The following is a 17,046-nucleotide window of genomic DNA, read 5'->3' as shown; positions in this document are numbered from 1 at the left end:
GAAACTGCCGAACAGGTGTGTGTATTCTTATAGCAAAGCCACATCGGGCTATCTACAGAGTCCACCGAGGTGAATGGAACCCCTGATTTTAGCGTTGTAAATCCGTAGACTTACAGCTGTACCACCGGGGTACCAGAACAGAAGGAAGGTAACCGGTTGGCAAAACACACCGCCAACCATTGAGCTCCTCATTACCAATAATAGTGAAATTGGCCGTCACATCATAATATCCCCATAGCTGAAAAACTGAGCAAATTCGGTGCCAGGTTTCGATCCTGCCACCGGCATATTACGACCGTATCAATTTTTTTCGCACGTATTTTCTTTGTACATATTTTTACAAACAAATAACGCGCAAAAAATACGTGTAAATATTTTTGTAGGTTTTTTTTTTGAGGACGAATGAAATACTTTTATAAAACTTTTCTTTTTGTTAAGACTAAATCAAACTAATATCCTTTAATCAATCTGCTAGGGGTGTTTAAAAATTAGTGAACATTACGATTTCTGCAGAAAAACGTACCAAATAAATAAAAAAATCAACTTTTAATTGTAATTGTATGCTTAAAACTTAAAAAAAAATACCTAAGCTGACAATACAATGGCGACTAGATTTTTTTTTTCTATTATAAAGCCTGGTGGCTGTAAACAAAAACAATATCAGAATTGTTTCAATGGGATTTGGGTGTTGTTTGAATGGGATGACGTGTCTCTATGCTAATGCGTGCAAGTCACAGGAATTTGTATGGAGAGCAAACCGAAGCAGGAACTAATTGCGACAAAAACAAGAGAAATATATCCTCATTCATAACATCTGTGTGTAGTTTGAGGAAAATGTTTTTCCGTGTTTGACTAAGGTGGGTTTGCAAGTTGCCTAAATTAATATCTTCTTAGGTTACATTACAAGGCATTCTAACACAATGGTTGTCTATTTCATGATTACAAAACCATAAACTTTTATCGTTTCGAATGAAAGGATATCAACATCCGTAGAACTGAACCTTTTCAACAAAGCAAGGTAAGGCACAATTCTAGCAGAGAAGAAACGAGTGACTCCGCCACTGCGAAGAAAGTTAAACACCGTTAGCACAAGCAAGTTAGGAATAAAAGAGTATACTGTTGAAGTAGGAATATTACGACTTGTAAACAAGAAAATTCACATGGATTTAAGTACATAAAAGCGACACGAGCGTCGTGTTCACAAGTGTCTCTCAAAACGTACAATCAATTGGAGGAACTCCTGTCAAAAATTACACAAATGGAAGCACGTTGTTACATTGGATAAAGCATGTTTTCTTTTGTATTTTTCTTCTTATAGCAAAGCCGCATTGAACTATCTGCTGTGTCCCCCTAGGGGAATCGAACACATGATTTTAGCATTGTAAATCTGAAGGCTTGCCACCGTCCCTAATCACGAATACGCATTAATAGATTTATTGCCGTTTCAAAAAAAAAGAGAATCGCTTGACTTATAACACAATAAGGACTATATTTAATAACCACTACAGACATATTCTATATGACGTTTCATAAATCGATAAATGTTTGTTTGTTTGTTTTTGAATTTCGCACAAAGCTACTCGAGAGCTATCTGTGCTAGCCGTCCCTAATTTAGCAGTGTAAGACTAGAGGGAAGGCAGCTAGTCATCACCACCCACCGCCAACTCTTGGGCTACTCTTTTCCTAACGAATAGTGGGATTGACCGTCACTGATTAACGCCTCCACGGCTGAAAGGGCGAGCATGTTTGGCGCGAGAGGGATGCGAACCCGCGACCCTCAGATTACGAGTCGCACGCCTTAACACGCTTGGCCATGCCGGACCCAAATCGATAAATAAGAAATTCTACAGAGAGCGTAATTTCAGTTTAGAAATACTACACAACTATCTGTCCGAACTATGGATGAGTTCAGTAGTCGAGTATAAAATATCCCAAATAATTAAATTATATATATATATATTTTACACGCATTAAATTACTATGAATAAGGTTTAATTTCATGAGGTGAACTAACACATTAAGTTTCATTTCTCCGACTTTTCGGTCACACCCAAGTACACAGATATGTATCTTATACTTCCAGACAAACTTTTCTAGGATGATTGCATGCACAGGTATACACACAGTCTAAAACGGGAGTTCTACAACCGATACACCTCATAAAAATCGATTCCATGCCCTCAAAACTATCTTCCCATTTCAAGAGCTACTTTTTCTCTCTCCATTTAGAATTCAGTTTAATGCATCGTTCACGTCAAGAGAAAATTTATTTGGAACATATAGGAAGTAGCGCTACGTGAATTAAACACGCCATGTCTTCACTACACTCATAAGGGTGGGGTTTCAAACCTATTAACCACAAATATAATCAACGTCTACTTGTGCCTTACTGCTAAAAAACTTGTAATTCTGTGGGAGGAATAGTGCAACTGCGTGTATGTACACTGTTCGTGAAATTTATTGCACGTAACTTTGTCAAGATGTAACCTAGATAACTTGTCTCTTCCTTTATAAAGTTCATACTAACCATAGTTTAACAATTCAATCCACTGCCTGATTTATAATAAAGAATGAAAAGACGGAAAGGAATATTGGAACTCACGCAAGTCTTCAGGTTGAAGATATTTCTAAATGAATTGAAATAAAATTACTTTTACCATATTGCTAAGTAAGAACAACCAGAAGGAATTACAAATTTAGTCTACAAAACATCACACACATATATGGTGAATTTCACTGCATGCAGAGGTTCAGCGTACGCTATTGGAGAATGCATACTATATCGTACATCAATTTAACAATTAAAACGGAAAATCTCAGAGCTCCATCTGTCAACATACTGTAATAAATGAGCGATCTAATAACAATATCTATATAATTTCATAATTTTATCACTAACAGCTTGCGAGTTTAAAAAATAAGCCTAAATTAAACGAACTGAGTCCGTCGCGATGGTAGACAGAACGGTTCCTTGTAAAGTACAGGTCAACTTCAGAGACGTCAGAATTCTTAAAATGAAAATGAAATATATACATGTACAAATGCACTAGAAATAAACAGCAATTTGCGTTCCTTCTTAGATACATTTCTGAATGATCCAAACTAATGACGGCACATACAAGAAAGCTGTAGCAACAACATATTTAAAAAAAAAATATAACCAATCTTCCAAATCTCAAAGATCCACCAACAACATTCGTATACTGTTAGACTGATTCTTGCTAACATTTTACAACAAAATTAACAAAAAACAGTATTTCCTTAAACGTATACAAGTTTTACCGCGGAAAACTATCAAAACAATGGAGTCACTATTACCAGATTTTGTTATTTTTAAATATTTACTTTTACTTTGTGTGTGTGTGTGTGTGTGTGTGTGTGTGTGTTATCGGTAATATTACCGAACCTACAAATTAACTCAACTATATGGGAAGATGAAGACAGAAAAAATACAAATTATCAAGTTTACTGGCAATCAAGTACAACATAACAGTGAATGTTAGAGAACACTATTTAAAGATACAACAGTTTAATTACACCATTCATAAAACAGATGAAATAGTATTGGTGAATAAATAGTCTGTGTAACAATATCTTGACAAAGGTTTTTATTTCTTTTTCATTACAAAGATTTCTTAATTTTTTCTTTGGCAGATTTGGTTTTCTTTAAAATTACGTGAAATTAATGAGGTGCAGTCAGTCTTATGTTAGAAGACATGAGAGGGTGGACGATTGCGCGCATTTATGCTATAATGTTTTATTCATCTACGTCGCTTGAAGTTTTGACATTTGTATACACAAACACATGGTTGTCCTGGAGTTTATTTGGTTCAGCCGTCTAGTTTTGTGTTAGGCTTAAAAATTAGCTTTGCATTAATACTGGTTTTAAAGGACGAAACCATTATTTTTTTTAACACAATAGAGACTGAAAATCTTCCGGTAAAAATAGGTACTGGAATCTTTGGTTAAGCTGATGTTACCCGAGCTATGACAATCATTTTTGTTTTAACAATTATGTTTTTAACGCTAGTTTTAAAAACATGTTAATATGAAGAAAACTCGATTTTAGATGTTCGATTTCCAAACTTAGAATGCCTTGAGGACTATTAAGTGATTGTAGCATTAGTAATTAACGTTTAAAATACTTATTTCTTGAGAGGTTGGATGAGCTGAATTCCGAAGAAGTCAGTGAGGGCAGCCTTGCCTGTGCTTTATAAATTATTCATGACTTACGTTGACTAATCTAAACACACCACTCTTCTCTCCTTCGTTGACAACAAAATCTTACTTACTGTTGTTGTTTTCACTCTACAAAGTCCAACTTTCACTAGAAACACTTAAACACCTCTATATAAAACTTACCTGGAAGAAGAAACACACGAAGCTCTCACTTCTAAACGTTTTTATACATAAACGACACAAGTTCCCCCATGACTGTTTATCGAAAGAGGTTTTCTCATTTCTATACGTTAACTGAGCTCTTTTTGCAATGCAATTCTTCTTCTGAAGTTGTAGTCCCGAAGTTTTCTTTTTCGATAATATACAGAATATCACCTTATCTCATTCTCTTTGTACACATACACACAAAACACCGTTGACAAGTTGTACGTCTGGTGGCTTATCGTCACAGGTTGTAGCAAGGAGCTGGCTGAACCATTTTCGATTAAACGTGGTAGAAGAACTCATGTCCACCCCTCGCTACAAGACCGAGTTTAAACGGTTATGTAATAGACTAACAAGTCCAGTATGGCAGCCATACAAGTTTTTACTACGTGAAACCTTTGCCAAATGAAAGTGGCCTTGACTGCCATGAACAACACGGTTACCTTTCTTGGTTGCCCACTTCCAGTAGGTTGTGTCGAATAATATGCACACCGTTCCCCGGAACACAAATTAAATACAGCGCTAGACGCCGGAACATTTGCTAGCATGCAACGTCATTCGTAATATATTTTAAAAGTTAAATGTTTGAACGCAGAAAGGTGAAAGTTTTAGAAACCAAAAATGCTAATTTTTTTATAAAAAACACGTCACAAATTGCAGATACTCCCCTCTCAATTTTTTCTAAATTCATCAATTTTGGATTCAGAAAATCTTTTTTCTCATTGACCAACCCAACTGACAAGCTTTTGAACAGAACGAAAGCCTTCTTGGATACTGACTTTCGAAACAAAAGATAGCAAGGAAATGCAATTTTTTATACCTTTTGATTTTGAATCCGAAATGGATAAATTAACGTAGAGAAGAAATAACTACAGCTCGTGCAGCTTTCCGTTTGTTTGGAATTAAGCACAAGGCTACACGATGAACTGTCTGTGCTCTGCTCCTCACGGATATCGAAATCCAATTTCTAGCGGTGCTTTGCCACTAGAGGGGGATACGCAACTTTTATCATAACTTTTAGGCTTATTGATATTTGTCATAAATTACAAAGAATTGTGTGTAGTAGTCAAAGCGTGTCTTCGTTTGTCAAGATCTATTGCTTGTTACTACAAAACATGATTTTGTGACAATTTAATTTAAACCAATGACTAAAACCACATGGTAGAGAAAGGATTATGTCAAGAATTTATTTATTCGTCTGACTACACTGTCACGTCCATGCACACAAAAGAACACTTAATGTGATAACAACATGGATTTGATTCTGAAGTGTTTCAACGTACTACAAAGTTTTTTCAAAAGATAAAACTATGACAGTGATATAAAGAGCACATTAACCCTGACCAGCTTATAATCAAAAGAACAAAAAATTTAAAGTAATGTATCCGGATTAAAATTCAATATACGTTCACTATATGACAAATGTTTTTTTCTCCGTTAAGAAATCGGTATGTAAACAAAACGCAATAGATTGTAAACTATGGCGTCAAATAATGATTTAAATCAGTTAATTCAATGGCAAATAACCTTATCGTAAGGAAATGCCTTCTTGTAATATACCCTCAGTTGTTTAGTAGCGAGTTCATGTTTATTTACGATATTACTAAAGATCTGTTGCTACCCTCAATTGTTTAAAAGAGTTTGCATGTTTCATTAAGATCTTACTAAACATCTGCTTTTACCCTCAGTTGTCTCTAGGATCTTACTAAAGTATCTGCTTTTTAAAAGTGAAGCCACGTTTAAGATCTTACTAACGGTCAATTTCTAGACACGACGCTTGTAAAAAGTACTCCACTAAACAACTGTCGGTACAAATGAAACATGTTCACGCTATATGTAAAGTAACAAACGGATGATAACAGAATATGCAAGACTGATACAGGAAGTAATTGTATGGTTTGTATAAATCTCAATCATTATAATTTATTTATTCGAAAACGACCTATCCCTCCCTTCAAGTGTTTCCAACGATAAATACAAACTATTCATGTGTCATCAATGAGAAGTTAGTACGCCAATTTTAAATGCGACTCCCCTAAACATTGTTTATTCATTATGGAATGTGCGAACTTTTTAAACCGAAACGTACAACAATCTATTTCTATCATGCTCATTACAGCAGATGACAAGTCACGTTTCAAATCTTACAAACTGTGAACCAGATTCACTGGTCCTTACATGTTGTTGAACCTTCGCGTGTTCGAGACTACAAAAGGCCGGAATAAAAATTAGTTCCATGTGCTTTAAGAGCACCTCTCCTCCTAAGTAAAGCAAGACAATATTACTTGTCGGTGGAGACGCTGACCTAAATAGGAAAAAAAAAGCACCAAAGTATACGCTCGAGATCTTTTCGCGTCCGCCTACGGACCTTAAATGGAATTTGGAGATCTATCAAAAGATAGTAGACTTTACGGGCTTGCCATAAAAAAAAAAAATGTACACTGAGCATTCATTTCGAAGAATTAAACCCCTTCATAGAGAAAACACATGAAACGTGTATCCAACGCACAGAATTAGACAAGGCATATAAATGAAGATGTACTCTGAAGACATCTAACATGGGTGTTAAAACGTTTATTAAAATAAAGATGACCTAAGAAAGTCGAAACGTTGTTCTCTTTTACTTTAAAATTTTAATATCCATATCAACCGTCTTTAGAATACATTTTTACTTCAAGTAGGTTTCTCGTCATCACGAATAAATGAAAGTCATTAACGTTATGCATACACGTGTCTGTGTGGTTGTTTAAGTTCAGTTATGTAAGCGATTTGTTCTTTATAAAGTAATGTAAATAAATGTCAACGTGGTGAAACGAATATCATAAAAGGAACCAAATTACAAGTTTGCCAGTATAAGCCTTCATCATCCATCTGATATTTGGTGTTTCTTATTAATTAAATATCACATCACACATTACGAAAAGCTGGTAGCATCAATACTGCGTTACAGGTCGGTATCCTTGAGACTGATGGCTATACTTAAATCTGACACTCACACGAGACTTCACATTTTCTCTGACAGACGAACTTACGAAACTCTTCTATAATTGATAGGGTATCTCAACCGTTGAAAAAAATTGCACACTCTCGTATTTTATGATGTAAAAGGGAATTTAACCTAAAATTAAAATATTTGTAAATTTCGAAATGTATACTCTTATTTTGTTGAAACATGCATGACGTTTGCTACACTCAGTGTACAAATATTCATTTGTGTACATGACTAAAATATTACGTCATTCTGTTTCCTTTACAAAAAAAAAATTATAATCGCTGTCATTTTTTTGGTATTACATTACAATTTATATATATAAACCAAGACGTCTTAAAATTTCCATGCATAAAGAACTACCAATAGCTTTATTTCAGGTTCTCTCTGAATCGAGACTTGGATCACCTAACTTTAGCTAAAGTTTCTTCGCCTGTTTGTTTCAGGGTTCATATCAATTTTGGACCGACTGAAAGCATAATTACTTTAAATAACCGGTACAACAGTTTTTCACATGTTGAAATGTATATATATTAAATAAAAAGGCAATTTCTTATGAATTAAAAGTTAATGACAATTTTCAACAGAACATCCACAAAACACCTACATAAAAGCGCTTATATTTAATGCAGTAATCTAATGTATGACATTACCCATGTTAGTTTACACCTTCATTAACGTGCAACAGTGTGATGTCATCAAACACTAAACGAACGACTCGGCAGGTGGCATTAAATGCATGACGTCATAACCAGTAGATGCTTTATTGCAATAACCAAATCAACATTAAACATTTACTTAGTTTTAATTACTTCAATCTGAAGTTGTTTGGAGTATAAACGACTATAATCAGTCTAGTCTTTAATATGGAAATTGCTTTTATTTACTTTTCAAGCATTTAACATGGATTACACAGAAAATTCGGGATTTTTACGTGTGTTCCAATGGAAGATATGACAGTCAATTTGTGAATACACGCGAGTTAAAACTTTCGATTGTTTGTCTTTAAAAAAAAAACACCAATTAAAGAAATCTAAAAATTATTTTAAAAGAAATTCATTTCAATTTATAAAATCAATGAATTATGTATTTATGAAATTTTTGTTGGTTAGTGTGTAAATGAGTTGCATTATATTCCCAAGGTTAGAATAAGTTAGGACTAACAACAAGTAACCATGGTAATTTGAAGCCAAAAGGAAACATTTAGGTTATGACTCTACAACCAAAGGTTCACCTTGCGAAATACTTTTAATTGCTGTAAATATAAGCATAACGTGAAAAGCAAAAAATAATCTTGAAGCTCAATAATATTCCAAGTCTACCGAGCTAATTACTGTTACACAATTTAGACATAATTCTGATTAAAACATTTAACTACTGTTCCATATAAACCTGCTTTCAATAAACTGTGATACAAATACTGTTTTATATAAACTTCCAATTAAGTTTGTGCTTTTATTATAAAACTATTGAAACTACACAAAACACTTTCAAGCTTGTTATATGCAAATGCCAATCATAACTTCATTCTCCATCTTTTATAAGTGACTTAACGTGATGAATAACACACATTCAAACTGCCAAATACATTTGTATTTACCGATGACCCCCCACACTAAACGTGAATGAATCCACTGTTCAGTAACTGTCAGACCTCTATACTTGTGCATCAAAAGTTGGTAAATGGGATTTGCCTTGTCATCATACTACCATCACAACACATTTTTCATCATCCATTCTAAACAAAATATAGGATATTAATATTTACATTTGAAGAACTTGACATACTATTCTTCCAAATGTTAATCCTAAAGCATACAAAAATATGACCCACTATTTATTTTTGAATATTATTAAATCACTGCTCGATCAGGAATTCACATACATAACTATATGTCAGAAAACTTGTTACTTTTCATGATACTACTTGTGCAAATGTTATAGGAAAATGATTTGCACGCTGCAGACAAATATGAAATACTGACAAAGACAGTTCACAGAAAAGTATTTATTTGTAGATACATGTTTATGGCCATGCTGTTTCCATGATGGTCACTGCATAATCTATTACAAGTAGCTAAACATTTATGAATTGACAAAATATATTACTTACACCAATGCTTAAAGTAAAATGTTTTACAAAACTGAGCAGAAATTTAAACAAATGTAACTCACTCAATCAAGGGCACTTTTCCTCATTTAGCAAGTTTGATATTTTACTGTTAACTGTTTTATCAATTTATTGTGTTCGAGTAAAACATTTGTATAATCACTAACAATACCTAAATTTAGATACAGCACCATTCAGTACAATCTATACAGTGCACATTTAGATACAGCACCATTCAGTACAATCTATACAGTGCACATTTAGATACAGCACCATTCAGTACAATCTATACAGTGCACATTTAGATACAGCACCATTCAGTACAATCTATGCAGTGCACATTTAGATACAGCACCATTCAGTACAATCTATGCAGTGCACATTTAGATACAGCACCATTCAGTACAATCTATACAGTGCACATTTAGATACAGCACCATTCAGTACAATCTATACAGTGCACATTTAGATACAACACAATTCAGTACAATCTATACAGTGTACATTTAGATACAACACAATTCAGTACAATCTATACAGTGCACATTTAGATACAACACAATTCAGTACAATCTATACAGTGTACATTTAGATACAACACAATTCAGTACAATCTATACAGTGTACATTTAGATACAACACAATTCAGTACAATCTATACAGTGTACATTTAGATACAACACAATTCAGTACACTTTTGCTACTGAAAAAAATAACCTTGTAAGGAAAATGTATTTTATCTTTCTCTTTTTTCAAAGTTAAAATCATAGCCCCAAAACTTGACTAAAATAACTACCTTATATTGTCAAGAGAAAATACTAAACTGAGTTCTTACCATTCTATGCAGATATCTTGAGCCACTAACTATGGTTGTTGACTTTTGTATCAGATGTGGAGAAGATTGCTGCCAAATTTAATTAATTAGCACTCAATATACATAGGAAACATAACAAAAAACATATATAGACACATGCACACACCAATAGGAGACATCTGGTTCTTCAAGACTATCTCTAGACTACTATTCAAGAAAACATAGCATGTAAACCACCCAGGATATCACGAATTCTCCTTTGAAACTGTTGGTGTTGATTTCTGTTCAAGACAACTTATTCCATAACCACTCACCTTGTTACAAAAAATAAATGTTTTATCTAAAGTCTATGACTAACCTACTTTTTCTGTTTTGAGAGTTGAATTTTAGATGCATTAATGAGGATTATAAGGAGTCAAATAGTGAAGAAAGAGAGACTTCAAATTATTCAAAAGTTTCTTTTACTAAATGGTTAGAAAGCCATTGGAGATGTTAATACCACTAGCTTTTATTGTTAAAACAATGATAAAATTGCAAGAGTTGAACTGGGTGAATGCTTGGGAAAGAATAAGCATAGTATATTTAGCTTTGATGTTTTACTACACTTTGAGATGAAAATAACTTGTTCCTAATTTTAAGGAAACCAATTTTGTGACCACAAAAAAAAATGAATTTGGATAATGAGTTAAAAGGTGATGTTGAAAACTTTTAATTCAAGACATGAATGCTAAGAAAAAGAACAAAGATAAATATACATCAGTTAGTTTTACTTCTGTTTCTACAGTGGGAAAAATTTAGTTACTCAAAGGAAGCTATTCAAAATAATTTAGTAAAATATCAAATTAAAATCTCCATGGATTTATCAAAGTGAATTTAATCTTGCCTTACTAATTTATCTTTTTAAAGGATGTTGCTTGTTCTGCCTATACTTTCAATAAAATGTCACATAAGTACATTATCTAAGAAAAACATCAACAGGAGTTAAGAGGAGATGATGCAGTTGGATTGGTTGGCAGATGGATGGGAGGAAGCAATGCTTGTTGGAGTCCAGTCAGATTGAGCACTTCTTACTGGAAGAGTATATCAGAAGACAGTGTTTGTACCATTTGTTATTTCTTACTTACAAAAATGACGTCACTATGGGTCTAATTAACACATTGTTAAAGTTTTGTGATTAAATCAAACTGACATTTCTACACATAGAACTAACATCAGGATGTTGAGGTGCTATAGGGTGAAAGATCTTATTTTAGTTTGCAAGATTATGTAGCAATTGGATAGACCTCTGAATACTTGGAGCTATATTTTAGAAATAAGAGGACAAAGGCTTAATATCTGAAAAATGTGGAATAGAACCAAGTTATAAATTTGTACAATAACGGTTAACTTAATAAACAAATTTCCATCAAAAGTGGTGGAGGCCAGCTTATTATAGCAATTTAAAAAGACAACCGATGATTTCCTTAAAAGTTAAAAGGTGAGTTTAAATCATTATTTCCTTAAAAATAGGTGTGCAAAGACAGCCTTGAATAACAAAATAGTTCTTTGTTATTCATAGGATATATTACAGTAAACTGTGCTCTCTATGCTAAAAGAAATTAAAGGCTTATTTATCCTACTACATCCCCCCCCTAAGATAATCTTCTAAACTCCCTTTTGATTCTTATTTTCTCTAGAGAAAAATAAAGTATCTTAGCCTATCCATATAACAAAACTGGAAGTTTCCTAGTAGTAAATTTTGAATTCTAATAACCTCATTTGCTGTGAAAATACCCAAGTGAATGTTCAAAAAATTATTACATTTATAGTAATTTATTAACCTGAAAAGAATTACTGAATGAGCTATCAAGCAAAAGGCTTTAAAATATTTACAGAACAGGCTTAACAGGTCTTATTCTTATATATGTAACAAAAGCAAAAAAATTAAAACATCCACAACCAACTAAAGCATTTAGGTAGTAAGTAAAATGGTACACAAAATGTGTTTCTGGGTTGTAATGTTACTTACTTTGGTCTATTGCTAAAGTACCTTGATTATTGTTAACACTGCTGAAACTAAATCTTTTGCAAAACATTTTGGTTTTTTTGTTTAAGAGAAAAGCCAAATTAAGGTTCATTATTCAATTACCACAATTCTTTACATTGGAGCTTGTAGTACATTTCTTAAAGACATTTTATAACAGCATCACATACAATTATATACTTACAACAAATATTCACACTTTTAGAAATTAGTGTAGTTTGTGAAAACTATACAAAGTATTAAAATTCATATTGTTTTCAAAGTTAAATTGTTTATTGAGCACATTACATCAAATAGAACATAGATCCAAACTACCATAGCACTGTTAAGTATTTCTATGGGATTAAGATATAACAGTGAAATTCTTATGCATTATTCCACACATTTTACACTATTCTTTACAAAGTGAATCATATATTATAAACTTAAAAGGTCAGTGTGAACATTTATAACTGATCTATTTCAAATCAAACAAACCTATTAAATAAAAAGCAAAATATCTGGGTCAATCAATTCAAAATTTCCTTTTCATACCTTAAGAAAACCTGTTTAAGTCAAAAGCCTGTAAAACAAATCCTTAAATAAATCAAACCTGTCACTAAAAATCACACAATATACCAATTATAGAAAATATTTCTAAAAGGTAAACATTCTTGTGAAATGTTCCACATCAGGAATTTGAAAGTTTATATTTCATATTGACAGTTTTAACTCCTGAAAGAACTTTTTAATACTGACCAAAACAAAATTTCTTATAGCTTCTACAAACTTAACACTTAATGTGCATAACTCACATTTTTATTTTCTAATACACTCTAATACAAGTGGAAAAGACAATTACAAAACAGAATTATGTCTAACACTATTAAGGGTCTAGTTGTATTGCAAAGAAAACCTGACCTGATTACCAAGTAATAAACCTATATTATACATTGTACTAATCACACATCTTCACCTAATAAACATTAGCCCTCTTTATACAAAATAAAGCACGAAATGTTAAAGTTTGATAATTCTTTTCATAAAAGCCAGAGTAATGCTAATTGAACTGTAACTTTCAACAGTCTTTAAATGTAATTCTGTGCCAAAGCAGTTCATGAATCATGCTATGAAATATGCAATTTTTTTGTGGCTAAAAAAGTCAAATTAAATGACTAATCAGAAAAATTTAAACTGACTTACACAGAAATTGCTTAATACCCAAAAGCACACTTCCATGTTAAAATATTAACTGCATTACATCCATTTCTTTAATTCAATGACATTTAATTATTTCATTTTTATTTTTGCATTGTAACTAAAACTTACAATAATATTGATATAACTTAAGAAATTGAACTTAAAAATATAATGATATTACTAATACACTTAAACACGTGAGCTTTTAAAAGTTACAATTATTATTTTGTAAGCTACAGCTACTAGCTTACTGCATTATGCACCTACAAGTAATAAATTAATCTTAGCGTATACTTAACCATTGACTGCTTAACGTTACTATCAATTATCAAGCACATTTTATAGGGTATCGTTTGCACAATCTTGCAAGTCATATCTCAACTTCTGTTCGCATGATTCAGCTTTCTTTGCGTCTTATCATCTGTGTCAAGAATGTTAAACAATTATCAGGTTTTAATCAAAAGTAATTATATTAATTTAAAGGTTATCCTTTGTATTAAATTAAGCATGTAATTTGAAAAACAGCTAACGTCAGTCTTAATAATAAATTAGACAAATTTAAATCATGAAAAGGGATAATAAAATGTAAGATAAATTAATTCAAGATGGCACGCGATAACAATTAACCACTTTACTATTTAGAACAGTACCGACCCTTAAACATTTAATCTGTTAGAGTATACATTTAATGATCGGTCCCACAGACTTACAGCGGTCAAGGCTTCACTAAAGCTCTAGAAGCAAATTATTAGCGCTATTGAAGATGACTAACTAACTTACCATAATGAGAAAATTGGTTGTCTTATGCACAACCTTCTAGTAGTACTGCTACTATAGCTTAGTGTAGACTATAGTACTTCAGAGACGGTAAGAAATGAACTGACAGTGTTATAAAATGTGACATTATACTAAGCTATCAACGATAAATTTAGTTACTCACTCCAAATGTTATACTTCGAAGTTGAATTTTATAAATTCAATACAAGAAAGCGATTGTTAACTAAAATTATCTATAATACATGCAACTACGACGAGACAACGTAAAGTCAAAAAGAATTTTAGGCCTAGTACTTACGCTTACTTCTTGTAAATACACGAGTAAAGACTAAACTACTACTCCTCCTCCCAAACCCATTGACGTCGAAGTTCTTGTATCCAATAGATTCGTGCATCGGTGCAAGATCTCCGAGGTCTCGACTACTTTATGACAGCTAGGGGTGATAGTTTTATTCGAATAACCTAGTGTCGATTCTATTTTAACTAACTCGCTCACCATTGATAACTTATATTCAAGAAGTAGTCTATCAGTCAATTATAGAAATAATAAATGTTTGTACTGTTATACCACTTATTTATTTTTAATGATTATTTTAAAATATTAATACTTATTGTTTACAAGTTACACCGTCCCTTCGCGAGTGAAACATATTTAAAGCTTTCGAGAAACCGGTGACACAGTTTCTCATTTTCAAAGCTGTAAGTCGTCTTATACTACATAGGATCTAAACGGCAAGGTCAGTGACCTCAACGTTTAGACACAACCAATATTAATTTAAAAGTAATGACCAAGGAAACATAACCAGTATCACTTGCCACTTGCACAGCTCCTTTTAACCGATTAGAGGGCTCGATTGTCATATTTATAATAACCGGAGAGTTCAAAAAGATTGTACAGCAGCATATCATGGCTCGAGCCTTGAGCCTTCCCATTCGTATTTCGGCACGCTAAACACAATAGGCTACGCCGAGCCCCATCAGAAAGAATAATTTCTCATAAGGAGAAAGGTGATGAAATCGTGACATGTGTATTTGTTGTTTTTACAATTTTTCCCTTTCCATTTATCATTTAAGAGGGAAGAATTATTATAATTTAGTTAATTTGATTTTTCAACAACTTTAACAGCATATTCACTAACTATAACCATGATCTTGTATGTATGCATTATTATTATTTACCAGACTTTCAACTAAGTTATTTCAGTATCGACTGTGTCTTACAAAGTTAATTAGAAGTTTTAGGGATTTGTTACAAAATTCGCACTTTCCTATTTTGTATACATTTCATTGTATATTGTTGTTGTTTCGTTAGTCTGCACTAAACATTTATTGCAACTGTGAAATAATGTCAGCCAGTTTTTATTATATGAAAAGAAACAGAAACTGGATCTCCTATAGCGATGTGGCAAATTAACCCTAATCGTTAAATCCAAGCTTACTGCTGTTCAGTATCTCATAATCTGGAATGGTGTGTATACACACACACACACACACACACATATATATATATATATATATAAATTTGTCTCACGTTTTTTTTAATAAAAAACAACAACAGTCAACAAATTGGAAGTATTATCCTTGTATCTTCTCGTTTATAACGTCTACTTCTGTTCACAGTGCCGACTCAAGGATTCGACCTTACGAAAAATAACGTAAAATTGTTATATTAATAAAACTTCATTGACCAGCTTACGCCATTCTCATTTAGATTTTCGATTTATAACAAGAATCTAATATATTTATCTCGGCTAATAATACCTGATAAAAAACTTCACTGATTTTATTACACGATATCCAAATACCAATCTCAAATTAACATTTTCTACAATAATTTCCGTTAACAAACGATATTCAAGTCAATTAAGTGTTTTACAGTCCTTTGTTTTTTATTGTCAAATTGTCACGAGATTTTTGAGGCGGTATAACGTTTTTAACTGGCCATTTTTGATAGTATTAACTATAAAATGTCTTACTTTCACTTTTACCTCTTTTTTTAACGTAGGTTAAACAAAAGATTTTTAATTGTTTGTCAAAATGCCTTTTTACTTCACTTTTGATTTATTTAAAGATAGCCTCAACATTATAAATCTCAATCAAAAAATTCTAAATTATTTATTTTTTGTTTTTGAATTTCGCACAAAGCTACTCGAGGACTATCTGTGCTAGCCGTCCATAATTTAGCAGTGTAAGACCAGAGGAAAGGCAGCTAGTCATCACCACCCACCGCCAACTCTTGGCCTACTCTTTTATCAACGAATACTGGGATTGATCGTCACATTAGAAAAGGGCTGAAAGGGCGAGCGCGTTTGGCGCGACGGGGATGCGAACCCGCGACTCTCAGATTACGAGTCGCACGCCTTAAAATATCTAACGTTATTGCATTTTAAGTTCCTAGGTTTCTCTTGTTTTTCACCTATACAGTGACCATTCTCACTGTTACAGATTACTAAAACATTAGGCCCGGCATGGAGAGGGGGTAAGGGCGCTCGAATAATCTGGAGGTCGCGGGTTTGTTTGTTTGAATTTCGAGCAAAGCTACACGAGGGGTATCTGCGCTAGCCGTCCCTACTTTAATAGTGTAAGAGTAGAGGGAAGACAGCTAGTCATTACCACCCACCGTCAACTCTTGGGCTACTATTTTACCAACGAATAGTGGGATTGACCGTAAAATTGTAACGCCCCCACAGCTAAAAGGGCGCACATGTTTATATATATATATGTGTGTGTATACACACCGTTCCAGATTATGAGATACTGAACAGCAATGA

At 32.9% G+C, this 17,046-nt stretch overlaps 1 protein-coding gene across 11 annotated transcripts in view; it reads right to left on the bottom strand.

Moving 5' to 3' along the window:
* Window positions 1-14,697, bottom strand: part of LOC143244765 (xylosyl- and glucuronyltransferase LARGE1-like) — a 79,901-nt gene extending 65,204 nt beyond the window's left edge. For 2 of the 11 annotated variants that reach the window (XM_076490046.1, XM_076490125.1), the window contains exons 1-2: window positions 14,574-14,697; window positions 10,318-10,386 (exon numbers count right to left, since the gene is read on the bottom strand). The gene's annotated coding sequence lies outside the window, so the exon portion shown is untranslated. The other 9 variants (XM_076490056.1, XM_076490134.1, XM_076490115.1 and 6 more) reach the window with 8 other exon arrangements.
* Window positions 14,698-17,046: the final 2,349 nt, after the last annotated feature.

The sequence above is a fragment of the Tachypleus tridentatus genome, chromosome 1, assembly GCF_004210375.1.
Source record: "Tachypleus tridentatus isolate NWPU-2018 chromosome 1, ASM421037v1, whole genome shotgun sequence".
NCBI classification, from domain to species: domain Eukaryota; kingdom Metazoa; phylum Arthropoda; class Merostomata; order Xiphosura; family Limulidae; genus Tachypleus; species Tachypleus tridentatus.
Note: the sequence above shows the minus strand (reverse complement) of the source record. Positions and strands in the feature narration are given on the sequence as shown.